The 27,026-nt window shown below is 48.2% G+C and overlaps 1 long non-coding RNA gene and 1 other non-coding gene across 3 annotated transcripts; both read left to right on the top strand.

Moving 5' to 3' along the window:
- The first annotated feature begins 235 nt into the window (after positions 1–235).
- LOC122237446 lies at positions 236–18,667 on the top strand. 2 transcript variants are annotated; one of them, XR_006216040.1, is made up of 3 exons: positions 236–558; positions 762–869; positions 13,766–15,400. It is a non-coding gene; the product is annotated as an uncharacterized LOC122237446 (long non-coding RNA). The 2 variants fall into 2 exon arrangements; XR_006216041.1 differs by lacking the exon at positions 13,766–15,400 and adding an exon at positions 18,388–18,667 and having other exon boundaries at positions 270–869.
- A 931-nt stretch (positions 18,668–19,598) lies between these two features.
- LOC122237494 lies at positions 19,599–19,701 on the top strand. The gene has a single exon (XR_006216104.1). It is a non-coding gene; the product is annotated as a U6 spliceosomal RNA (small nuclear RNA).
- Positions 19,702–27,026: the final 7,325 nt, after the last annotated feature.

Genomic DNA, 27,026 nt, shown 5'->3' on the forward strand with positions numbered 1-27,026 from the left:
AGGGGGCCAGACCATCCAGAGCCTTTAAACATGTTGTCCTCACTGTAAGAAGAGTGGGCAGGGAGGGTGGGACCGCAGGCCTGGATTTCTGGCAGGGATCGAGGTGGGGGCAGACTTACCGGATGCCCGTTAGTCGCATCCACACCGCAGGTGACGGTGGCCGGGCCAGGGTTGGGCACGGAGGTGGGTGGTGGTGGGTCGTTTTGAGAGACCTTTATGAGGTAACATCAGGAGGATTCTGTGAGACATTGACTATGGAGATTGAGTTGAGGGAAGCTGTGGTCACTTCTAGGTTCCTGCCTTATGCCAGAGGATGGATGACGATGTTTCAGCGAGGTGGGGACAGTGGCAGACCGCCATTATAGGGACTATAGGGAGAATAGCACAAATTTGAGGTGCTTTTCAAACATCCAACTAGATTTCTGAGGTAGGCAGGCATTTGGCTATCTGATTTCAGGGGAGAGATCTGAGTTGGAGCCCTGATGCTCTGAGTCCTTTGATTATACCTAGTATTTAAAGCCAGAGGTATGAGTGAGATCACAGGACAGAGACGTGAAGGTGAGAAGGGGAGCCCTGAGCTCCGGCATCGGGGGGGCCTCGCGGGAGAGGGCGCCCTGTAGCAGAGGAGGAGACTGCGTGTTCCGGGACAGCCAAGGGAATGGGCTTGTTCTAACGTGGAGGGAGTGGTGGTCAGTTTGAAAAGCTGCTGAGAGATGCAGTTCGATGGGGACTGACTGTTTCCACTGGATTGAGTGACACAGGGAGCTGGCTTGGTGTGGAGATGGGGGCCGAGGCCAGGCTGAAGGAAACCAGCATGGAAACCTTCACGAAGCTCAGAGATCATCTCGACCGTCCATCTCTCTTTTCAGGTGGGGAAACTGAGGTCCAGGTACGGGGAGAGATGCATTCAGGGTGAGGAACACCCAGGAGAACCATTCCTTCATGAGGCAGGGACCCCCTGATGGTGTCCATCTGTTTTCAGGGCCCCGGAAATACCAGACTCTCATTTGAGATTTGCTGGGGGGGGGGGGGTGGGTATTCAAAGAGACCCCAGATGGTGCTGCTCTCTGGGCAGCTTCTGGATATGCAGGGCTCCTGGTTGGCTGAGCAGAGGGCTTTGCAGAGGTGGGGCTGACCGCAGCTCTCCGTTCAGAGAGGGGGTAGAGGGCGGAAGGGCAGGAGGAGCCCATCGTCGAGAGCGGGGACCTGTACTCTTGGTCAGCTGCCCAGGCTGCTCCTCCACCGTCTTTCCCCGAGGGTGGGGAGCCGTTTGTCTACTGAAGTGGCAAGAAGGTTGGGAGAGCCCCCCAGTGCGCAGTCAGCCTCAGGGTGAAGGACTCTGGGGACGGAGGGAGGGGAGCCAGCGTTTGAGAGAGGAAACAGATGGACGTGTGGAGCTGAGGCACAGAAACCGGGAGGGACCTCTGGAAGACTCTCCGGGCCAAGAAGGGGCTCCCTGTGAAGAAAGCCAATGGCGGGGCAGGGGAGGGGTGGGGGGGGAGTTGTGCCAGCCTCACAGCCCCAGCCAGAGACATGGCCCTGCCCGCTCCCGTCCCAGGCAGCTCTAAGCCCTGGGTACTGGCAGGTCTGGGTCCTGAGCTTGGGGCAGAGAGGATGACACGAGAGGACCTCGTTCTGAGTCGGCCTAGAACAGCGTGGCTTCACCCTGAATCCACTAAATACAGCCCATTATGCACGACTGTGCGAGAGGCCTCATACCAGGGGCATCCTTACTCATTCTCTGTGGCACGAAGCTGGGAGCCGTTTCCCTGTGAGAGGATCCATCTCGGGGACTAAGCTGGAAAGCCTTGTTTCACTGCTCTTCCTGCCCTGACTCCCTGCACCTGATGCGGGACCCTCACAGGCCTGGATCCCGCCCTTCTTGTCTCCCCTGGCCCTCTTCCCGGTGGTGCCGAGCGATCCTGCTCTGGGAGGCGGGCCGGATTCTCCCCAGAATGTTGGAGAAGGCCATGGCACTGGGCCCCCACCCTGCTGTGTCACCCGAGGGCACAAGTCCACTCAGCAGCCTCCCTGTGGATCCAGCTCTGTCATCCTCAGAGCCCCCGCCAGCCTCCACAGGTGGCCTGGGGCTAGGGCCACACTAGCCGATGCCCCACGGCCCACACGTCTGGCCTAATCTGTCCCTGGATGGAATCGAAGCCGCGGCCGAATGGCTCGGTTGCCTGTGTCCTCGGCAAACGCCCCCCGAGGGGAGGGCACGAGTTCTTGATGTGCACACAGAGCAGTGACCAGCCCCTTGGTCGCTCAGCCTCACAGTGCGTGGGTGAGCTGGCAGTGGTTCCCTGGGTATGGTCTGCGGTTCTCAGAGTCGGCTGCCCGTTGGAATCACTGGAGGTGCTTCTAGAAGTCTCCAGTGTCCGGGCCACACCAAAGACCAAGCAAATCGGAGCCACTGAGAGCGGCCCCCAGGCATCAGTCAGTTGTAAAGGCCTCAGTGTATTCTGCCAGCCGCCAACCTTGAGAACCCCCTGGTTTAAGGGAAACATAGACTCCTGTCAAACAAACCATCTGTGCAGTTTCTTTTTCTCTTTCCCTGCATTCTCTCTCCTCAGCTCTCAGTCTCTTTCCCGTCCGTCCTTCCTTCCTTCCTTCCTCCCTCCCTCCCTCCCACTCTCCCTTCCTCCCTCTTTCTTTCTCTTTCCTCTTTCTCTCTCTTTCTCTCTCTCCCTCCCCCCGTCCCTTTTTCTCTATCTCCCCCTGCCCTCTTTCTCTCTTTCTTTCCCACTTTCCCTTATTTCTTTTCTTTTGTGAGTTTTATTGATTTGGAAACTCTTCCCTTTTGGCTACTCATTTCATAAATGTATTACAAAGATTTTCTTAACTGCCTATTATGTGTTAGGCATTGTGTGTTCAGTGATTTAAAAACAATGTGACAACAGCAACAACAAGAAACTGGTACCAAAAGAAAAAGAAAAAGACAGGTTCCTTGACTCCGCAGAGTTTACGGTCTATAAGAAAGACACTCCTCAGGTGAACACAAAACAAATATATTATTTTAAATTGTGACGCAGACCGTGAACCCAAGGATAGAATGCTGACATCCTAATTTTCAGTGTGATGGGATTCGGAGGTGGGACCTGGGGGCGGTGATTAGGTCTTGAGAGTGGGATCCTCATGAAGGGCATTAGTGCTCTTACAAAGGACACCCTGGAGAGCTCCCTTCCCCCGCGGGAAGGTACAGGATGAAGACAGTCTGTGACCCAGGAAGCAGGTTCTCACCAGATGCTGGGTCTGCCGGCACTTTGATCTCAGACTTCCAACCTCCAGAACTGTGACAGTAATTGCGTGGAAAAAGGCTATTATGTCAATATGAGAATGTGTCATAACTAGACATAAAAAGCTGAAAGATATTTCCTTCAGTTAAGGCATATGACTGGACCCTCTTACTATTAAACATGGCTTTTAGAAATGCAGGGTCCACTAATTTCATTTTCTGTCAGTATTTAATGGCTTATCAGTGCTTTCCTCCCCTCTAATAATGAATTTTAAATAACAAAAGAAATGGCCAGCAGCTTTAATTTAAAAATGAAACTAGATATTGGAATCAATTTGATACTTAAAATTTTTTTTTAAAGTTTTATTTATTTTTAAGAGAGAGAGAGAGCAGGGGAGGGTCAGAGAGAGGGAGACACAGAATCCGAAGCGGGCTCCAGGCTCTGAGCTGTCAGCACAGAGCCTGATGTGGGGCTTGAAGCCACAAACCCTGAGATTATGACCTGAGCTGAAATTAGACAGTCAACCTACTGAGCCTCCCAGGCACCCCCAATCTGATACTTTTTTTTATTTAAAAGAGAGTCTTGTCTAAGCCATTTGGCCCATGGGATTGTTCCCTAGCAGCCTGACCCCTCTTGAGGAGGGTAGCATTTAAACTATGACCGGAGAGGTGAAAAAGGAACCAGTCAGAGAAGAATGAGAATAAGAACATCCCAAAGACAAGAGCACATGGGAAGGGTGGGGTTGGACAGACATGAGGACATCTGGGGACCCCCAGGACAGTGTGTGGTCTCAGCAAGGATCGGAGGGACCAGGCTGGGCGAGGAGTGAGGGTCAGCCATGCAGAATTAGAAGCAGGAGGCCGGCCATCATGAGCCTCTGTTGTTAAAATATCATCACGGAGAATTAATTCGTGGAATTAATTAATTATAAATATTCCACTTCCAAAAATGAAGATTTACTCAGAATAAAACCCTAAAACGAATTGGGAGTATGTTGCAGGAATCATCCTAAAAATGTAGGCTTATTATTGAACACCTCACATTTGGCAACTGTCGTGTTAGCAGAATGCCTTTTCTTTTGCTAGGCCTCCAGCAAAGGGAAGCGAGTCAATTCAGCGGGGAATTTGTGAGAGCGGGATTTGTTGCTGCTGTCTTTGTCCTTGGTGCCTCAGGTCACAGGATTCCAGCTCCTCTAGCGTGACCTTGGGCTTCATTTGCCTGGTGCCTTTTCTCTGCTGTTTCACCACTAGCCTTAAGCTTTTCCTTCGTGCTCCTGCCTTGGAGAGACTCTCCCTGCGCACCCTCACCCCTGCCCAGTGACAGTCTTCTGTTGTCCTGGTTCAGCCTGCATCTCGGGCAGATCCCGTGCCCCTAGTTCCCAGGGTGGCCCTCTCAGGGAATGACCCTGTCCTCCCACCAGCAGGGGATGTCTAATTTTCCCAGCCCAGGACAGTCTCTGATACACCCTCTCTGGGGGTAGAATATGTTTTCTCCTCTTCCTTTGCCAAAGTTGCAGTGGGTTTCACCTGGGGCCTTGGAGCAATCAGGTTTGCTGTCTTTCTTTCCTCTAGTGTCTTAAGTCTCGTATTCCCTAAAGTAGACGGAGGGGTGGGGGCAAGGTCTGAGTGGAGCTTTATGGCCTCCTGCTGCTGCCATCCCCCACTCCCCCCCACACACACCTGCCCAGGGGGCTTCCTCACGTTCCTGCCCTTCCACAGTGGTGTTTTGTTGTTGTCGTTATTTTAAGTTTTTATTTAAATTCTAGTTAGTTAACCTATAGTGTGGTAGTGGCTTCAGAAGTAGAACCTAGTGATTCATCACTTAGGCATAACACCCAGCGCTCATCACAAGTGTCCTCCTTAATGCCCATCACTCATTTAGTCCACCCCCCACCTACCTCCCCTCCAGCAACCTTCAGTTTGTTCTCTGTATTTAAGAGTCTCTTCTGGTTTGCCTCCCTCTCTTTTTTTTCCCCCTTCCCCTCCGCAGTGCTCTTGTAAGCACCTACTGAGGTCCACAGAGAGGAAGTGGAACTCGGTGTGAACCCCCTGAGGTTGGGACACCCAGGGATTCCATAGCCTCTGGTAGTGCACCCTCAGTTACATCCACTCCAAGAAGCCATTGCTCACATCCACCTCCCTTCCAGTTCCCATCTTTGCCTGTGTTTTGAATTTCTTAGTTGTACTGAGACCTCTGGTCTCTTATGAGTTCAGGAAATATTGTGATCTTACAGGTTACTGTCTTTTCTTTTTCTTTATTTTTTTTTAATGTGTATTTACTTTTTAGAGAGACTGAGAGTACGAGTCAGAGGAGGGGCAGAGAGAGAAGGAGACACAAAATTCAAGGCAGGCTCCAGGCTCTGAGCTGTCAGCACAGAGCCCATCGCGGGGTTCGAACTCACAAACTGTGAAATCATGACCTGAGCCAAAATCAGACACTTCACTGACTGAGCCACCCAGGTGCCCCTATTTTTCTTGAATTAAGGATGGGAACAACATTTTTTTTCCCCACGTCCTTGGTCTCTTCATCTTTTCAATATATTATTTTTTTAAGTTTATTATTTTTTTAAAATACTTTCCACACCCAACATGGATGGGGCTCAAACCCACAACCCTGAGATCAAGAGTCAAATGATTTTCTGACTGAACCAGCCAGGTGCCCCTTTAACCCATTATTAAAAGAAGATATTTGGGCTTCGCTTTTTGGTTTTATTTTATTTTTAATCCAATCTGACAATCTCCATCTTTAATTAGCAAGTTTAGGCCATTTACATTTAATGTAATTATTTATGTGATTGGATTATACATTGAGGAATTACAGCTATGATAGAACCATAGGTTGTTTTGAGAAGAGCATGTGGTTTGAGGTCCAAGGTTCTAGGCCAGTTATTTAATTAGAGACTTCTTAGTTTTGGGTCTTGGCTTCATTTTTTGAACCTCAATTTATTTACTCTTAGAAGGGTGTTATGACACCAGACATAAAGAATTACTTTAGGGATTGTGAAAATTGATGTATCTGATACTGTATTAAAGCTATGTTCTGCTATACAAATATTTTATGGTTTTATGATCAAGGAGGAAACTGTGGTCAAATGGTTCCATGACAACTTAATAGGTTTGTAGTTTTGTTCTGCAGTGATGATGATATAAATGGTGCCTGTAAAACATTTAGCTTCTTTTATGTAATTCTTTCACAATACTTGTCACATCCCTTGTACTTACTTGCTTATGTTTTTCTTGTCAGACTAGGTCCTCATTAAAAGCAGGAAATACAGTTTATTTATGTCTATATTTTTGTGTCTTGCAGAGTGCCTGGCACAATATATGCTCAATATGGGTTTGTAGCATTGAAACACATTTTAAAAATATAGCACTGAAGCTCTCTGCACCAGTCTGAAAATACAGCATTCCCTGGATGAAGCGTAGCTAAGCATTTCAGAATTTGACCAACCTCTGAGGATCTTACTTCAGAGCCTCGATTGCCATCTACATTGCCTGAACCCTTTGACACCCAAGACAGCCTTGGCTAGTCGGCTGGCGTCATGGGTGGTGAAAATTCTTTCCGAAGCTTGTGGGAAATTTGGCTGTCAGGTCACCATCAGCTACACACAAACGTATTGCCAGGTTTCGCAACTCTGTATGACTAGTCTCCAAGCTGTAGTAATTGTTGCATTTGTGTGCGACTTCTCAACATTCCTGTGACATTACCACCGTGTTGCCACAGCTGTAAAAGGGTGAGAATTAAGTGGGGATTTGCAAACTTTTAGAGAAGCGTGGTTTTTGTATCCACGTGAACGCTTCCTTCTGCCGAGGTGGAACTAAAAGGTTCCTCTCTGGAACTTCCGTTGGAGTTTCTGTGGTTTCTCAGCACGTGCCCAGGTCTGGGTCAGCTAGCTCTGTCTTTTCATCTGCTTCCGAGTGCAGAGGACCACATAGGGGCTCAGAGGGGCTTTCTGAGTAGGAATACATGCGCACCACATTCCGAAGGCGATCCTCCCTACCTCGGCCATCTCTAGCCACTCCCAGCTTGCCCTAACTCATCCGCCCTTAGCGGGGGCCACACAACTGAGGGCCACATGTATCCTGACCCGAAATGTTTGTTCTCTTGTAACTTGTTTTTGTGTTGTTCTCATGGATTGCAGTTTCCTCTGTCCAGCAGTCCTGTCTTAAATGTTTATTTTTTGTCTTGGAAGGCCAGGTGTAGAGTAGCGTAAAAGTTGGCTTCTTTCAAGGGTGCCTGTGGCTCAGTGCATTGAACGTCCCGACTCTTGATTTCAGCTCAGGTCATGATCTCATAGTTCATGAGATGGAGTCCACATTGGGCTCTGTGCTGACAGCACAGAGCATACTCGGGATTCGCTCTCCCTCTCTTGCTGCCCCCTACCCCCGCTTGCCCTCTCTCTGTCCCTCCCCCACTCATGCATGCTCTCTCTCTCAAAATAAATAAACGTTAAAAAGAAAAGTGGCTTCTTTCTGAACATTTGCTAACTCTACAGCTAACTCCATCCTTAGAGCTTGGAAGCATTTCACATGAGGATTATGCAGGAGTTAAGTAAACAGTTGAGATTCAACCATTCCACATACCTATTTTGGGGAAACAAATTCAAGTTCTTCTTTGTAATAAAACACTACCCGATGCCCAGCGTATACCAAAGGTTGAACGGGGAAAGGCTCTTAGAAGTAGTTTCAGACCCCAGTGAAAACAATTTTGACCTGCTACTAAGGACAGGTTTGTACTGATACACAACGGTCTAGGCTGGGTCCCCTTTGGTGCCATGAGCCTAATAATTTATGTTGTTTTACCCTCTTCTTAGCTGCCTGGTGGTGGCAAAACTCTGAGACGTTTTCGTTGGCTAATTGGTAGCTGGCTAGCACTGGCCTCTCTGGAGACCCAGATTTCTTTATTGGGAGACCCTTTTCTTTTCAGGAGAGTTTGGATAAGTGCCCCTACCCTACTTCAGTTGTCACTAGGACTAGGAAGGGAAGTGTGGATTTAGGAGAAGGTGCTATGGAAAAACCAGTGAGGCCTGCTGACTGTGGCAGCTTTAAGCTCTCAGAAGACAATGTTGTGTCTTATCACTCTCTCCTCCTGGCGTAGTCGGCCGTCAGACAATATTTAATGAATACACGATGAATGACTGGATTAAAGGTGTGTGTGTGTGTGTGTGTGTGTGTGTGTGTGTGTGTGTGTGCGTGTGTGTGATTTCGCTGTCAATGGAAGGTTCAATATGCACAGAAATTTAGTCGTGGAGGCTAGAACTTTCGATATCTGCCTAACCATGATACGCCATGATTTACTTGGTAATGGACACAGCTTAGCAAAATGTGTTTTATCCCCACACCTCACTCATCGTTCAAAGATGCAGGCCAGGTGTCAGTGCAGCCTGGGCCAGGGAGAGCAGTTGGCCCATTAGTTATGATCTGTCATGCCTGTAGACTCCAGGGACCAGGACATTTACCCTCAACATCACAAAGAGAATTAGCACAGTAATGCCTTTGTTCCTAACCACCAAGGCCATTCATCCTGTCCCAGCCTGGCTTCAAGGTCTTTGGAAGCCCTGCCAGCCCTCCCACCTGCCCACCACCTCGTTCTAAGATTCCTCCTGAATGGCATCTTGCATCTGCTACTTCTAGGTGGCTTTGTGGTTGAGCAGAACTCCGTGGCATGCTTCTGCCTTCCCGGAATACAAGGCAGCATTGGGTATAATGATGGCGTTCATCTTCCTGTTCCGTTTTTGCTGCATAGTTTTAAATAAAATGAGAACGTGGTTTCAGTTTAATTCAAGAAGTGTTTGGCTAGCGCTTCTAGTGCACTGTGATGGGAGATAGAGAGTGATTCTTCATTCATGGTAACTGGCAGCACGAGGAATGCTTGTCTTCCCCTGCATGCTAGGCTGGGTTTAGGCAGAGAGAGTGGATTTTCCCTCAGATCTACCCTTCCTCAGTATTTTTCATGTTTGGTCATGAACTACATTTGGTTATGAACTACATTTCACTGTGCCGCCGCCCTCACTGGCATTCCCTTAGCCTCTTCACTATCTCCTTATGAAGAGAGGCATTATCATTTCCACTTTACAGATGAAGAAACTCAAATTCAGGGTCAGGGAGACTGTGTAACATACCCAAAGCAAACTGTACGGAGGAGAAGTAAATTTTTCGGGAACACAGAGCCAGTAAGTGGTGGAGATGGGACCTAAAGACAGGCCTCTGGGACTCCTCAGTCCTAGCTACTAATCTTTCTAAACTGCTTTATAAAATGAACGAATGGATGATCTGTGCCATGGCTTGGATGACTTTGAAGTAAATTTGTAGAGCTGTGATGGACTTTAAAAACACACAGGATAGAGTAACATGTAATTAAGTACTAAAGTAAATCAGAGATCATTGATTTTATGCTCTAAGAAACCTTTTCGATCCAGTCAAGTCCCATTATCTTCATATAATCAATGAAGAGTCTGAAGATTATTGACATGTAAGATCTTGTCCAAAGCCACAGAACTGATACCAAAAAGCCGAGTCAGCACATGATGGTAAGTTACCTTGACGTTAATCCATTATTCATTTTGATACATACTCCTGCCTTGATGACTTCCTAGAAGCAAATGTTATTAGAGTTTTAGCCTTTATGCCAAAGTTATTAGTGTTGGCCAAGTAGCGTATGGCTGTGCGTTCCAACCTAGGCGAACAGAGCTGGTTCCTCACCCTAAGTAGGCAACAATACCTGGGTGAGTCTACAAGCCTCAAGGTCTTACCAGAAAATGTGTAGTGTCACTCTGAACTGGTATTTACAGATGAAGAGATGTTATTAGTGGGGTAATTTGGTTAAATGAATATTGTGCCAAATTATCTCAAATTTATAAGATAACACTTATCACAATTTTATGGAAAATTGCTTCCAAAATTATACCCTTATAAAGTGCACGCATTAATAACACACCACAAGGACACGTAAATTATATAAGAGTCATATCTTTTTGCAGTTGTGTACATTGAATAATGTGATGTTTTTGCAAGAGCCGAAGGTATACTATGCTCTTAAAACATACTGGCATTTTAAAGTGCTACATTAACATCACTGTAGACAATCTGAAGATACAGAAATACTAAAGACAGAGTGTTTTGAGCAAGATGTGATTCGTTCCCTCTCTAAATGGAAAAATTGAAAAACAAAAACAAAAGCCAGACCACACATATAGAGAGAATGAGATGAGCTCCAAATAAATGTTAGAAAGGGATGATATAACCTGTAGTCATTTTATGAAGTGTGTTACACTGAAATAAAGACATAAATAATGACCTTCAGAATTATGAAGTTTCCAACAAGATGGAAACGCACTTTTCCCATTGATTCCTGGGAACTGGGGCTGCTTTGCCAGTGTGAGGAATGAGCACCAGCCCTACATCTAGAAGTGGTGAGTCAACACCCCCTCGTGCAGGTAGCTGGCCCCATAGAATGGCACGCAGGACAATCGATGCGCCATGCTGTTTTGTGCACGTTCCCACATCATGCCTTTGTTAATTCTGTTAGTGCTTCGAATGTCTTTCCTTCTTGCTCCATATTCTCTTGTCCTTGAGATCCTCGGGTGAACACCATCTTCTCTTTCAAGATCTGGTTTGAGAGTCGTAATCTTTTTGAAGACTTTTCCGACTCCTCTTATAGAATTAGTTGGTTCATTTGGCCTCCCCTGGAACCCACTTTAGTGCACTTGTTGGTATCCATGTTTGTCTCCCTACTAGACCGTAAAACAGTCTTAATCAACTCTTTGAACCTAAATGCCATCACTGGTACTAACTCAGAACGGTGCACATTTGTTGGACAATTGGATGAATGCATGAATGAATGGATGGATGGATGGATGGATGGAAAGTAAAGGAAAAAGCTAAATGAGACCTTGAGGGGCATAAAAGGTATAGCTGTCAACATCAGTGCCACCAACTGTTAATTCTGTAGGACACTTGGGCTGATCATAACATTTGCATATTTGTGACCTACCTTTTTTGGTTTCTGGCACCTTCTTACTTTTACAGAACTTAGGGCACTTTGTCGATAGGCTTCGATTTTGTATCAGCTGTCTTCAGTTTTTAGGGTAGAGCTGGTAACTGCCACAACTGGGTTTTCATTGTTACAGGAATTTGATAGGAAGACCACAACTCAAGTCACACCAGCTAAGCAGCTACCTTCTATATCTATGTCTGAGTCATCTGCCTCAGTTCTAGAAAAACACCTCTCTCTCTCTCTCTCTCTCTCTCTCTCTCTCTCTCTCTCTCTCTCTATTTTTCTCCCACACTCCTCCTTCCTTTCTTTCTTTTTCAGAGATTTTTTGAAGACCTACCGTGTTCAAGTCACAGAGTCAGCTATTAGGAACACAACACAAAACCAATGCAACAACTACAACAACACATGTTTTCCCCTTCAGCAGAGAAAACTAATGCTCACCAACATCTATCTCTTTCCTCTTGTTGGGTACACTGCTAGACAACATTTGTACTCCCCTTGTGGCTTCTTTGGGCAAATGACTGGATTTTGGCCAGTGCAATTGTAGGTGAAAGTGGTGAATGCCGTTTTTAAGTCTGACCCTTAAATTTTCCTGCAACATCTGAGTTTTCTTTTTTTCCCCCCTTCGGCTGACTGGCTTGGTCAGATCCAAGAGTCTCCACCTAAGTAAACTGATGACAAACCCTAAAACTTACTTTGATGTCCACCCTTATTTTTCGTCCCCTCCCATTATGTTTAGGAGATGCCTTTTCTTCTGGTGTAGGGCCACCTCCTCCCACGTACCCAGGAATTTTGTTTTCCCTTCAACATCTTCCATCAGCACTGAAGCACGTTCAGATTTCCATCCTCTTAAAAGAAAACGGTGAGGCAGACAAAACACCCTTCTGCGGCTCTCCTCTCATTTACAGTTGAACTTCCTGAACTGTTTGTCTACACTTTCTGTATTTTCTCAACTCCATCGACTTCTAAACCTGCTGCAATGTGGATTCTCTGTGCCCTTTAACTTCCTGCCATGAAACCAGGCTTATTCAGACCACTGCCATTGTGTGTGTGTGTGTGTGTGTGTGTGTGTGTGTGTGTGTGTGTGTGTGTGAAACTCAGTAAATATGTCAGTACTCATTTTACTTGATTTTTTACAGCATTTGGTTTTGTTGAACTTCCTCTTCTTGAGAAAAATCTAGTCCCTTGGCCTCCATGATGACCCTTTCTCCAGTTTTGTTTCTTTTTCCCTGGCCATCTTTCTGAGTTTTTTTGAGGATCCCTTTCCTTGTACCATCACTGAAATGTTGATATTCTAATCCAGACCATCTTTTTTCCTCCCTCCTATGTATATGTTTCTGGGTAGGCTCCCTCCACTCTCCTAGCAACACAAACTACCTATCTGCTGATCCTTCCAGCTCTTTCTTCCAGCTTTCTTGAGCTCCAGTGTTAACCTAATCAGTACATGTGAGCATTGTTCCATTTCCATAAATATAGACTTATACCAGCATTTTTACTGGTTGCCTTCTATCCCTCAAAATAATATACCAGAAGGTTTTAAACCACTTATTGATGGAGATTTCAGTTGTTTGTGTTTTTCTTTGCTTTTCTTCTGCTCTAACAGCTTTACGGTAAATATCCTTGAACATAAATCTTTAAAAAGCAGTGATCTCTGGGGGCTCCTGGGTGGCTTAGTCGGTTAAGTACCTGACTTCGGCTCAGGTCGTGATCTCACGGTTTGTGAGTTCGAGCACTGTGTCGGGCTCTGAGCTGACAGCTCGGAGCCTGCTTCGAATTCTCTGTCTCCCTCTTTCTCTCTCTCAGTGCTCTTCCCTCACTCACTCACACTCTCTTTCTCCGTAATAAAAAATAAGTAAACATTTAAAATAAAAAAAAAGCAGTGATCCCTATAGATAAATGCACACCCTGAAATGAGTGGACCATGTGTTATGCTTATTTAAGATTCTGGCATGTATTTCAAGGTCATCCCCAGACTGGTACCAACAGTTCATGGCTGTGTCAATGTTTTGAATTTTCCAACATATCAATACTTTTATCTGAAATATAAAAGTATAGGATTTCAATTGTGTTTCTTTAATTAGAAGAAGGGTCGAAGATCTTTTTATATGTCTGTGGTCTATTTAATTTTTCTTTTCTTTCACCATGAATTGTTCCTGTTTTTGAGAATACTAATATTTTACTTATTCTTTTTAATGCATTCACGGTACATTAAGAATATTATCTAAAAATACCTTTCTCCTGATGTCATTTTTTCTATAAGCTTTGTTTGTTGTGTTTCTTGGCCATACTACTATTTCTTTAAAATACTTTTCTGGCTGTGTCGACATACTTAAAATGGCTTTTCATATCACAAGATTATGAATGTATTCACCCAAATCCTTTGTAGTGATTTTAATCTAAGTTTTTTGCATTATTGTTATGATCCATATGGAATTTATTTTGATATGAAGGATGAGGAGAGGATATGGCTTCATTATTATTTTTCCCCCAAATGGGCAGCCACGTTTTCTCATAGTCATTTCCCCCGTGACTAGGATCTGTCAGATGCAGTGATGTTTCTCATCAGCTTCCTCATCTGTAAAGCTGGACTGGCAATTTCATGAGCTGTCTGGAGTCTGAGATACCCACTCGCCGAAGCCCAACACAGGAAAGGAGACAGGGCAGCTGCAGAGGATTCTTGTTACACTTGTCCCTGGCCCTTCTACTCCTGGCTCAGAATCTTGGGCCCACTGGCCCAGCTTTGGGGTTTTTTTTCATCATGACTGAGATCAGGTGGTCTGGGGTAGCCTTCAGCTCTGTGATTGCTGGACAGTATGTCTCAGAGCAGAAGCAGGCAGGGATGACGAATGCCCCGCGGTACTTTCTTGTTTCGCATCCAGGGGATCTAGGATGTTAGTTCAGGGATCAGGCTCTGGGGAAAATATACTTCTGCTCCTTGCTCATCACGGGGACTTCTTGGAACTTCCTTTCTCTGAGGGAAGATGCCGTGTAACTAGGGAAGCAGAGCTTAAAGGGACGCAGCCACAGCCCAAGGACACCTGGACCAGCAGAAGCCGGACGAGGCAGGAAGGATCCCTCTTGGAGGACTTGGAGGGAGCATGGCCCTGCCCACAGCTTGATTTCAGACTTCTGGCCTCCATGTGTGTGAGAGGATAGCCTCTGGCTGTTCCAGGCAGTCACTTTTGCTAAGGTAGCCCCAGGAGATGGGCACCAGGCGTCTCCCTCCCTGAGTCTCCTCCCACCCCACCAGCGTTTCCTCACCTCCCGAATCAACCTCTGGTCTCAGCTCTGCTTCCCAGGTAACTGAAGCCAACACAGCTGCGGTAATAATACTTGTTGCTGCTGTTATTGTATTATTTTCATTGTCATTGCTGTTGTTGGGAGGAACAGAGATTTCCCTGATTAACATGCAGATCTACCAGAGAAAGCCATATCACACATCGGGCACCTGAGGTCTGTTTTCACCTCTGCAGTTCTGGAACTTTCTCGGGTATGCTGATAGCTCGGGGTGGATGTGAGTCTCAATGCAGCTTGACAGAGGACGTGATTCAACGCCCCTGGTTTCTGTGGAGGATGTCACAAGTCACACCGGCCCAAGCTTCAGCCTGATAACTCAAGCTTCACCTTGGCCCAGAGCAGCTGGGGCCGTGGGCCGCCGCAGGGGACGGGTTGGGGCACCTGGCAAGCTGGTGCTGCTCTGCTTAGGACCTGTGGGCCCCGAGGCCGTTGGAACATTATTTAAGTAAGAGCGATGCTTGCAGATGTGAAAACAGAGGGAGCCTTTGAATATCATATTTACGGTGAGGGAGGGGCTGCGTTCCTCCGCGCTGGGCTGAATACACATGAATGAATACAGCGGCCATGCCTGCTGGGGGCGTGGCTAAGCGGACAGCCCTCCCTGGGAGGTGGTCAGAGCCAGAATCTCCTCTCCGCTTGTCCTGAGGGTGAAAGCCATCCCGTGGCTGGGTTGCAGGAAGAACCCATTGCCTGGCCCGTTCGAGACTCATACCAGCTGGAAATACATGGGCCAATTACCAAATCAAACAGCACGTGAATTGGGGGAACAAAATTAAAACAAACACTATGGCAACAAGTATCAGTGGTGAAATCTGACACTTGAGTGGTAAGTAGATGGGTTTCCTCAGCACTCCACAATCAGCCGTCTGAGTGGAACATATGCTTTGTTCTGCACCCTTTGTGTGACTCGACAGCTGTCTGTCCCCTTCCATGGGTGATATTCTGCCAATCCATCTGATCAGGGGCTTGGGGAATCTTCATACAAATACGTACCCAGGGACTGGTTCAATGGATTTGACAATCCTCAGTCGTGATTTCCCCAGGAACGTCAAGGACTGTGTCTCATTCATTCATTCCACTGCGCACTTCTCCGGCAGAGGATACAAAACCAGGTTGTCCGTGAAAGGACCAGAGGGAATTAGGGGTCATGTTAGCAATAGGTTCCCAATAGAGGGTTCTGAGGTCCGGAGAACAGAAGTGGTTTATAAAGAGATCTTCAGTATTTGAAAACACCTGATGGGAATCATATATTTACTCACAGACAGAATGCACACTAATAAAACCATCCCTGTCTCTGCTTTGGATAGCACTCTGTATCCCCAGTATGGCCCAGCACTCCCCATGTGGACAGACTAGGGGCATCTCTGAGGGCACAGGCCTTCTCACAAGCTTAAACTTGCAGCCCGAGTCCCCACAGGGGAGCTCTTGTTATCTCTCCTGGTTTGAACGAGGGTGCCAGGATTCTAGTCAGTCAAGCCAAAGGTCCACATTCACATTGTTAGTGAGCACTGGGACTGGAGACGATAAATACGAGATGCTGTAAACCCAGTGCTCTTTGGGAGAAGCCCTTTGCCTCTACACAGGGACCTTCCTTTGAGTATGGAAGAAGGCCTTTTTCACTTCACACCTTTTCATTCACAAAGCTGGGGGTTGGGGCGGAGGAGCTGGAGAGCAGGTGCCGGTCTGAACCAACCAGAGCTTGCAGTCATAAATCCTTCTGGTCGAGGAAATACAATTTTTACAGCTTTCAGGCACGTCGATGGGATAATGAGAGTTTACTAACGAAGACTCAAATGTTCAAAGTTGCCCTGGGACCTTAGTGACCAAATATCAACATAGGAGACTTCATACCTCCCTTGCATGTGAACAAGTGCTTCTCTGGGGCTTTGGGCTGCTATGGGGATCTACCGGTTTAACCCGCGACAGACACGAAACTTATTTACGGCACTGGCTTTCTTGTAACAGGCTGGGAGCATAGTAGGTTTTTGATGAATAGGCACTGGTTAGACATTATTAAGAGTTCATCCAAAACACGTGTCAGATTTGAACAGCTCCCGCCTTTAGCATCTCCGCTGACAACTGGCCACCCAGAGGCCAATCCCCCAAATCCCTTGCCGGGAATTCAAGATCCCTTGCAAAGTAAGTCACAGCTGACAGCCGTGTGGCCCTCCCCAACCACCCCCCTCCGCTGGTTCTGTTGGGTTCTTATCCTCATATCTAGGCACACTCAAGATTGCCCTTCACCCACACCTGCCTTCTCTGCTTTCCGTGCCTTTGCTCCGCTCCGTGTGGCCGCTCCTGCCTTGACTGTCCTTGTTTTCAGCTTCTCTGTTGGGAAAATTGTCTCCCAGGCTTCAGAGCTGAGGCTCAACCCATATCGTGTGTATAGTGTCCCTTTAACCCACCCGCCCCACACCCACCTGCTGAAACAATTAATTGTTTCTTCTTAAGCTTTCCATAACCTTGGGCATGGCCAGGGAATGTGTCTCATTGGTAAGTGGAGACTTGCCGAGAATTTTTTTTGCAAGATAGGAACAGTTAGGTGGAACAGAGGGCTGCCTGGGGAGTGCTGGAGGCTGAGGGGGAAGAGGGGAGCAGGGTCTCTAGGAGGGCAGAGCAGAAGCGCCCACCCCGCTGCTCTGCATGATAACAGATCCATGAACGCTGGACTCATTGGGTTGACCTTGGCCAGGGAGGCAGGGAAGGCAGCGATGCCCGTAAGCTCACATGGAGAGAGAGCCGGTGCCATGGGCTGGCTCCCACCCTGCCTTCACTGGTCTCAGAGGAAAGGCAGTTCTGGGCTGTGAGGCAGTTGCCATGGGCCTCTGGGGGTAGAGTTCCACCCCTGCCCCCCACCCGGGTCAGTCAGGCCAGTGCAATTCGTAAAGCTGCCTGTCAGTTTTGGTGCTGAGCCCCCTGGCTGAATGAGTCCACAGGCTGGAGAGACCGTCCTCTGCCACGTCAGAAGGCCCACAGCTTTGCAGTGTCAGGTGGCAGCTGAGGCCACATCCCTGCCACCGGGTCTGGCCAGGGACCGTGGAGACCGAGACTGCCGTCTGGGGCTCGGCTGGACCGCCGCGCCCTGCGTGTGACCAGATCGAGTGGAATCCTCACTGCCCCGTCGTCTGGGTGCGGGCTCTGAGGGCGGGGCCCGGACTTGGGGTTGACCTGTGAGTGGCGAGGGCTGCAGGCAGCGTGTGCCCCGCCCTGTCTCTTCTCCTCGTCTCCGCGCGAATGGTGGCACATGCCAGACTCTGCAGCTGTGAAGGAGCTCCGTCCCTGTGGGGCCTCTCTGGGCCTCGGCTCCAGCAGGGCGGCAGGGACGAGCACAGCCAGTGCGAAGGGCGAGGGGCTGCCAGGGGACACTGGGGTGGGAGGGACCCTGGAGCTCTGATCAGTCTGAGCCAGCAGGGATTGAGTGTCAGGACGGGCACACGTTTTTAGATAGTCCAGTCACCTGGGCATGATTCGCTTAGAAGTCTGGATCAATTATCTATTGCCGTGTAACAAACTGCCCCAAACCTGGTGTGTGAGAGCACCAAACACTTGTCTCGCAGTTCGTGTGGCCATGGCCCTGGCCTGGCTCGGCTGGGTGGGCCTGGCTCAGGGTCGCTCACAAGACTGTCAGCGTCTCGAGGCTCAAACCCACTCTTGTGCTTGTGAACAGGCCTCGGGTCCCACTGGCCACTCACCGGAGACAGCAGTTTTTTGCCGCATGGGCGTCCCCATTCTGTTGCTCACAACACGGTAGCTTCTGGAACGAGCTTCCGAGGGCGGGGGGTGTGCAAGATGGAGGGTGGACGCCAGGCTCTTTATAACTTTGTCTCCAGAGAGACATCCCATCACTTCTCCACGTTAGATTCATCCAAAGCAGATCAGCCCTGCCCAGACTCGCGGGGAGGGATTCCACAGAGGCGAGAGCGACGGGAGATAGGCATCATGGGGGCTCCCCACACACCAGCCGTTGAGCAATGATCGTGCTCCAGTCGTGCTGCTGAATTTTGAGGACACAGGAGGAGTCAGAAAATCATCCAGGAAGAACGTAATCCTTGAGTGGAGACTTGGGGGCTGTGCAACTATAATTGGGCACAGAGGACCGGTGAATCATTATTGCCCGAATAAATGGGCAATTACGCAGCTCCACCTTTGACCAACCTCTACCTGAAGACCTCTGCATTTTGCACCACAGGGGGTTGACGCATAGAGTGTGTCTGTGGAATAAACTGTCCTTGGTTTGAAGCTCTGTGACCACAGTAGCACATCTCATGGCCACGTGCTTGCCCCACGGTGAGCCTCAGGGACCCCGACCCCACCTCTTTGCAGCTTCCCCCAAGCACCAGGCTTCAGAGCACAAGCAAACTGCATACAGGGCCAGTCTGCGCTTGGCCCAGAGCCCTGCCCTCGAAGTGTTGGTCTTCCTACAGCTGTGTTCCAATGGGGTCGTGTCCATCATCTGCCTGCACGCAGGGCTGTGTATGCCAGGGTGTCCGCGGGAAGGGGACAGGTGGTAAAACTCCTCGGACTCACCTGCCTCTGGACCGAATCTTCAGCCCGGCTTCAAGGGAGGCCGTGGAGGGTGGTGCCGAATTGCAACAATCCAAATAGACTTGGGGTGTGGTCGCTGAGAGTGTGGGCCGTGGTTCCCCAGAGGCCTGACTGCAGCGCCCACCCCACCGCCAACTAGCGCGGGCTTGCCCTCTGTCCTCAGCGTGCATATGCTCTTTTGCAACGGCAGGACTAGGCCGCCCCAAGGTCTCGCGGGGACGCCCCGCGGGTGCCAGGTTCCCAGAGCACAGCAGACACTCGAATACTGCCATCCCTTCTTCCTCAACGAGAGGACCAGGTTTCAGATCCAGTTTTGATTCTGTTCTTTTACTTCCAGCTCCTTTCCTGGTACTAGAACACAGTTAGAAGTAAAGGGGCATCTTAAGTGTTTTATCGTCTCACTTTCCCACATTTCCCACGGATCCCACGTAGTACATGGTTTGCTCACTGCAACCAAAGCCAGTTGTAGGGGATGAACAAACCTTTTGTCTCCTGATTTGTGAAGTGTTTTAAATAATTAGTCTGGTGCTCGCTTCGGCAGCACATACACTGAAATTAGAATCATACAGTGATTAGCACAGCCCTGCCCAAGGATGACCTGAAAATTTGTGCAGCATTCCTTATTTATTTATTTGAGAGAGAGAGAGAGAGAGAGAGAGAGAGAGAGAGAGAGAGAGAGAGAGAATCTTAAGCCAGTTTCATGTCCAGTGTGGAGCCTCCCCCACCCCCGAGCAGGGCTCAATCTCACAACCATGAGATCATGATCTCAGCCAAAATCAAGACTCAGTGCTCAACCGACTGAGCCACCCAGGTGCCCCAAGCATTCCATGTTGTCAAAGAAGACATACAGATGTCTAACATATATGAAAAGGTGCTCAGCATCACTCATCATCAGGGAAATGCAAATCACAACTACAAGGAGATATCACTCTACACCTGTTAGAATGGGTAAAATCAACAACACAAGAAACAGCAGGTGTTGGCAAGGATGTGGAGAAAGGGGAACCCTCTTGCAACCTTTGTGGGAATGCAAACTGGTGCAGCCACTTTGGCAAAAAGTGTGGAGTTTCCTCAAAAAGTTAAAAATAGAACTATCCTATAATCCGGCAATTGCACTACTGGGTATTTACCCAAAGAATACCAAAATACTAATTCAGATAGATCATATGTACCCCAATGTTTATAGCAGGATTATTTACAATAGCCAAATTATGGACAAAGCCCAAGCGCCCATCAGTTGATGAATGGGTAAAGAAGATATGATATCTATATACGATGGAATATTACTCAGCCATAAAGAAGAATGAAATCTTGCCGTTTGCAATGATGTGGATGGAGACAGAGTGTATTATGCTAAGCAAAAAAAGTCAGAGAAAGACAAATACCATATAATTTCACTCACACGTGGAATTTAAGAAACAAATGAGTAAAGGGAAAAAAGAGAGGCAGACCAAGAAACAGACTCTTAACTATAGAGAACAATCTGATGGTTACCAGAGCGGGGAGGGGTGGGGATGGGCTACACGGGTGCGGGGGATTAGGGAGCCCACTTGCCATAAAGAGCACCGGATGATGGATGGAAGTGTAAAATCACAATATTGTATACCTGAAACTGATACTCCACTGTGTGTTTCACTAACCGGAATTTAAATAAAAACTTAAAAAAAATTAGTCTGAACAATGAGGCCATTCTGTTGTTCTGTTCTGTTTCTACCTATTATGAAACACATCTTCGGTGACATTCTAAAATTTTACTTACCCCAGTTCATTTGGGGGGAGTATTGTGTTTGTTTTAGCATCCGCTGAGAAGCAGCTATCCTGCTTGTGGTTTATGTGTGTTATAGAGAAAACCACCAAGCATTTCTGCTTGACCAGACTTTTGCAAAATATTCTTGGGAAAACCTGTGTCTTATACATGTGATCACAGTCCTTTACCTGAGCGAGGGGGTCTTTCGATCTGGAAGATCTTCTTTTGAATTGTATTAAGTATGTAATAAAATGATTGTGAATAGATCAGCACTAATTTAATCAGGGGCCGTCAACTCAAATGCCTTCAGTGCACAGAGGGTAGCAGGAATGGAGGGGAAGCTTCTGGGGTTTGGGTTGGGGGATCAAGATGGCCGAGATGGAAGGAGAGGGCACGTATCCTGCCTAGAAACATTCATGTTAACTATTTAAATAAAATACAGCACTGGCCAAAACATGTTTGTAAGCCAGTGAGTGAGCCCCAATTTGGTGGGTTTCTTGCACTGTATTATCGCCGATTTGGAGTGACACAAATCCACAGGACAGAAGGACACCTCTGCAGACCTCCAGACACATGTCTCAGTAGATGGGTCTGGCCTCAGAGGCACAGCTCTGTAGCTCTGTGACCCCAATTAAACACAACTGGGTCCCTGAGGTCAGCATGGGGTCCTTCCAGGGGCATGAGAACTGAGAACACAGAAAGCGTTAACTGGAGGTTAGAGTCTCTGAGCAAACTGGGTTTCAGTACTTTGTCTCTGTTGACCTGGAACCCAGTCGAATTTCTGAATCTTGCTTATCCCCAGCTCCCTCTTTTGGAAACGAGGGGTCATATCCGTACCTCCCCTGGTGGGCTTGCTGGGAGGGTTCAATGTGGAGATACAGAACACGCTCAATGCTCAACGAGGGGGCACCTCTGCTCCGAGGGTCCTTCCTTCTGTGCTCCCAGAAGACCTGAGGGGCCCAGACCAGGACCTCAGAGCTGGTCGAAGGGCATGGGGACTTGTCAGCCTGGTGCTGGACCCCTCCGGCCTCCATGGCTTCCTGAATTCACCAGCTTTCAGATGTGCTCTGCCTGATGCTGCAGGTGCCCCCGCTTGTCCCCCCACCCCCACCCCCTGCCTTGCTCCCACTCCCCCTGAACTCGAAAGCAAACGTCTCAAACGAATCACGTGGATTTGCTCCATTGCCTCCCACCCAGCCCTTGTCCACTCTGTCAACGGTGACCCCCCACTGCCAGATCCTTTCTTCATCTGCTCGTGCCACTGTAACAAAATCCTGCAGGCTGGGGGGCTCCTCGCGGCGCTGGAGGCGGGAAGTCCTTGATCAAGGGGATGACGGGCCTGATTTCTGTTGGAGGCTCTCTTTGTGGTTTGCAGACGGCCGCCTTCACGCTGTTTCCTCACGTGGCAAGGAGAGAGAGGAAGCAAGGTCTCTTGTTCTCTACTTCTAGGGGCACGAAGGGCATCGTGGGAGCTCCACCCTCATGGCTTAACCGCCTCCCAAAGGCCCCGCCTCCAGATGCCTCCTAACCATCCTAACCCCCCTAATTGGGGGTTGGGCTTTCAACATGAATTTGGGGGCGGCACGGTCTAGAGCTTCCGTCCTCATTCTTCTGGATCATGTCAACCTTTTGTACCATCACTGGTCCTTCCCCTCCCATCCAGCCGCTCTCGGGCAGCCGGCCTCTCCCTGAGCCTTCCAGGTTGATCCCCATAGTCTGTGGCCTGGTCGCTCTCCCCTCCCCCAGCGTTCTGGTCTCTTCCCTTTGCACATGGATCAGCGGCTCTCCCTACAGCCTCCTTTCCCACACGAATGGGCATCACCTCTCCAGCTGTCTGCACTCTTCTTCCGAGGGAACAGCACACATCATCCCTGGGAGGCACTTACAACTGCAGACCTGTGCTGCACAACTTGATTAAGTGTTGATTTTACTTTAATTTGGGGGAAGTACAATGGCATGAATTTGCAGTTAAGATATATATACACACACACAGTTACACAACTGTATACAGAATATACTAGATTCCGGGCACGTGGGTGGCTCAGTAGTTTAAGCATCCGACTTCAGCTCAGGTCATGGTCTCACGGTTTGTGAGTTGGAGCTGCACGTCAGGCTCTGTGCTCACTGTTGAGAGCCCGGAGCCTCCTTCGGATTCTGTGTCTCCCTCTCTCTCTGCCCCTCCCCCTGCTCACACTCTGTCTCTGTCTCTGTCTCTCTCTCTCTCAAGAATAAACATTTATTTATTTTTTTTAAAGAAAAGAATATTCTAGATTCAGGCAAGTTTTTCAAGTAAAATAAAATGTTTGAGGGATTCTCCTGTGATGTGCACCCAGATCCTTACAGCTGGGCGTGTGCATTGGAAGTACTTTGGGGGGAAATGCCCAAAAGAATGAGGTACAGGGCACCTGGTCTTGAAAATTAATTTCAAACACCAAAGACATGATCTTCCTGCCTGAGACAGTTCCCCCACTCCCTCTCACGTTCCTCCCTGCCATGAACCCCAAGCTGCACCGCTGAGGCCCTCAGTCTTCCTCTTTTCTGCTCCCAACGTGTGACGAACACGGATGACCCTGCTTCTGACGTTCTTTCCGGGGTCCGCCCGGGTGATTTTCACTCCCGGAGCGGCCACCTCCGTTCAGACGTTCAGACGTTCAGACGTTCAGACGTTCAGAATCTCACCCAGGGATTATTTCTTCTTCACGTCTGCTAGTCACTCGGCAACTTCTCAGTTCATTTCTTTGTAAAATTTTCATTTTGCTCTGTTTTAGATGGAAACGAAAAGACATACAAAGATCAGAAGCATGTACTTTTAGATCTCTTGAGGAAAGGGCTAATGTGATTTTTTGTTTCTCAGGGTTATAAAGTCCTACAGATAAAGGTCAGTTTTTAATAAAAAAAAAAAAGTGTGGTCGACTCTGGAAAAGCTTGTTATGTTATGACCTTCCAGTGCTGCTAACTAAATGTCACAACTGTCTCGGGGAAGGCCGCTACACCAGGATCCGCACGGGGGACGACGAAACCCTGGTGGCCACGCTAACTCCTGTCTTCGTGACACCGTCTGTAATTACTGTCATCTTTCTTCAGCTTTGCTCCACTGTAGCTGAAAACCATCCAGAAAACCTAGGCTTACTACCCTTGAGTCATGTGGCCTCGGCCACGCAAATTGTTCAATTCCAAGTTTATCATCCTTCCTTGGAAACAGCACCCTCTGTCACGTCTGGCAAGGACAGTCATCTTAGCACCCAGCACGGTGCCTGCCCATGGGAGGCACCCAGTATTTGTTGCCAGTATTTGTTTATTGAACGGATGATTTAATTAACACAGAGTCCTACATGCATATGGAAATGTATATTGACGTATTTCCATTTAAAACTTCTTCTTAACAGGATTAGAAAAATTCGTAAGTTCAGAACTACAGTAACTCAAGAAGGCCAATTGGTTTTATTTTTTAATAACTAAACATGTATGAAAATAACAATAGGAACACATTTCTTACAGAACCGTTCATGTTTTTCTTTGCTTTGACATTTGCCAAAAACTTTAAAAAACTGGGGTTATGTGTGTGGACCATTTTATCATAATCAATATCTGCTCATCACTGCAGGGAATGGAAAATAAAATACAGCCAAAGAAAAGATTCCTGAATAGTTAGTATAAATACCTTGTGACTGTCAGTAATATCGGTTCCAACAGATCTCAGGCAATGGTTTGAGAATTTTTTTTTATCTTTCTTGGGTATCGGAAATGGGTTAAATTATTTTACCAGGTCACTTACACCCTGTTATCCCACACTCTACCAGATTCAACATATCTCTAATTTAGCAGGAAATATTCCAAGTTTCTAAAACTTTGGAAAGTAGAATCTTGTAGAATACAAAACATATATTTTATTTAATCCGCCGTCTTGGAGCTCTTTGGGAGACAAGAAAGGCTTCACGAAGCACAAACTTTTAAAATCAAGACGGAACAGTGCCTCACCTGTCCTGGCCCACTGATTTCCTAAGGAGACACTCCTGGGGTCTTTTGGTGGGTTTGTGGAATGAGCAGCTGGAGGTGGCCCAGGTCACATGTGCTTTTAATACCAAGTTCTATGCTGGACTTGAACCTGGTCCCACCCTTGAAAATCATGGGCAAATGTAGAAGAAATGCAGAAATGATCCAGCAGTAAGAAAAAAAAAAAAAAAAGCTTTATCTACTGCAGATTTTATGGTGCTCATGTGAATCAACTAAGCAACCACCTCTGTATTCGTTTTTTTCAGAGTAGGAGACTAATGAAGTTTGACTGGTTTTGCTTAGGCAGCCCTGGCGTAAGGTCCAGGAATTCTGTCCTGAGTCTTCCAAAGGAGCCATGATCTCCAGGAACACACTGCCGTGCTGGCCTGCCTTATCTTCCCGTGTCTCACTCTGCAGGGTTCCAGACTTTTGCTGAGTCTCCAGTGCAATGAATGAACCCATTTGCCGGAATCACAGTGGTTTCTGTCCTACGTCAGAATTCCCCCAAACCGTCTCTGCCGATCCCCCACTGCTCTTCTTCCCATGATCTCTTTGGCTTTGTCCTGCACTACTGACTTGGGCCAAAGAACCCCCCTGCTGGCCTCCTCTGACTGTGCCCCTACCCACTGGGCAAGGCAGCCCGCGTGCCACCAGGAGCCTGGGCCCGAGTGTTCCCCGCACCCTCTCCATCCCCCACCCGGAAGGGATAACAAGTCAGGCCCAGCCCTGAAAGGGCATCAGAAAAATTAAGCTTTTCTGTGCCCATGGTCTGTCTCTGGGCAGGGAATGAGTTCCCTTTGGGGCCCATGCAGGCGGGTTTAATACCATCTAGTAACCTTAAACACTTTAGTGGAGGAAGTGTCATTATTACCCCGATGTGTCATTATTCTCCCAACACTGTTTATCACTGAGGAACATTTATGGCCTTTGAAAGGGTGCTACTTTCTGAGTATTGACAAGGTGACATCTCGCGGCACACCTCGTCCCAGCTCGTCCCCTCCCCCAGGCCCTCTCTCCCGTTTATCACCCAGACTAAACACCCGAGGGATCTGGGGGCTCCCTGGGGGGAGCCGTGTCAGAAGAGGCCTGGGCAGGCGAGGGCCCGCAGGGGCTCAGACTCTCTGGAGTCTGGGAAGGGGCAGCACAGGAGAGGAGCGTGCGGTGGGCACTCCCTGGGCACCAGGCACTGGCATACACCGTCACGCCCACTGCACACAGGGCGGGTGCCGCCATCTTGCATGTCCCCGTTCTTCCCATTGCTTCCAGTATCTTCACGTGCTGTTGTCTTTCTGAAACGCTGCGCGTCCCAAGACACGGGCACTCGTCCCTCTTTTCTCAGATCCCTCTGTGGGTCACACAGGACCCTGGGTTGGGTTGGCCCCCTTACAGGACAAGCTGGTCTCGAGTAGGATAAGAGGTGTGTTATGCTAAGGGTCGGAGCATAGTAATCCAGGGGTGGCACCACCCACCATTTATTGACAAAGTGGTCATGGATTCTGAGGTTAGAAATACTAATCTTTATTTGGCCTTGCTCAGCCTATTTGCAGAAATCCCAGATTTCCTGGCCTAACGTGGCAGTGAGGTCAAGTTTAGCCAAACTTTTATTTGGTTCAATTTATTATGAATCAATGTAGATCTTCGATGTGTCCACAAAGAGCCACGGATAAGATGGTAATCTCCTCTGTCTGCCTTGTGGGTCTTCTAGGCCCCAAAGGAGCAAATAAGCTCCATCCATCTCACCATGTTATTAGAAAATATCAAAACACATAATTGTACCCCATCGCCGTGGTGAACGTTGTTCTGCGGCACGCTTTTGGGTTCTCCAAACGGAACGTAATTGCACGTCCCCGCTCCCTATGACGCAGGCTCCACCCACCCCCAAGACACCCATTCTGACTGTGTCCCCAGAGCTGTGATCATGTCGTGGCTATGAGGCCGCGTGATGGCTGCCCTGGGCTTCCATTTGGGATATCTCAGAGGGTGGCCATTGTGTGTGAGGCGCCGTGAGGGGTGCGACTCCTCTCCCCAGCCATGCTTCTCCCAAACCCCGAGGTTTGAACAGCATGCCTTTAGCCAGCTCTCCGTCCTGCAGGGAGACTTTTGCTGTTTCTCCCGTGGATCTTCTGAGTTCAATAAAGCGGAAGCTCAAACTCCCATCTCTCCACGTTTCAGTGCCAACTCCCAAGCCAACTCTTACCTCATTGGAATAATAA

Source organism: Panthera tigris, chromosome A3, assembly GCF_018350195.1.
Source record: "Panthera tigris isolate Pti1 chromosome A3, P.tigris_Pti1_mat1.1, whole genome shotgun sequence".
Lineage (NCBI taxonomy): Eukaryota > Metazoa > Chordata > Mammalia > Carnivora > Felidae > Panthera > Panthera tigris.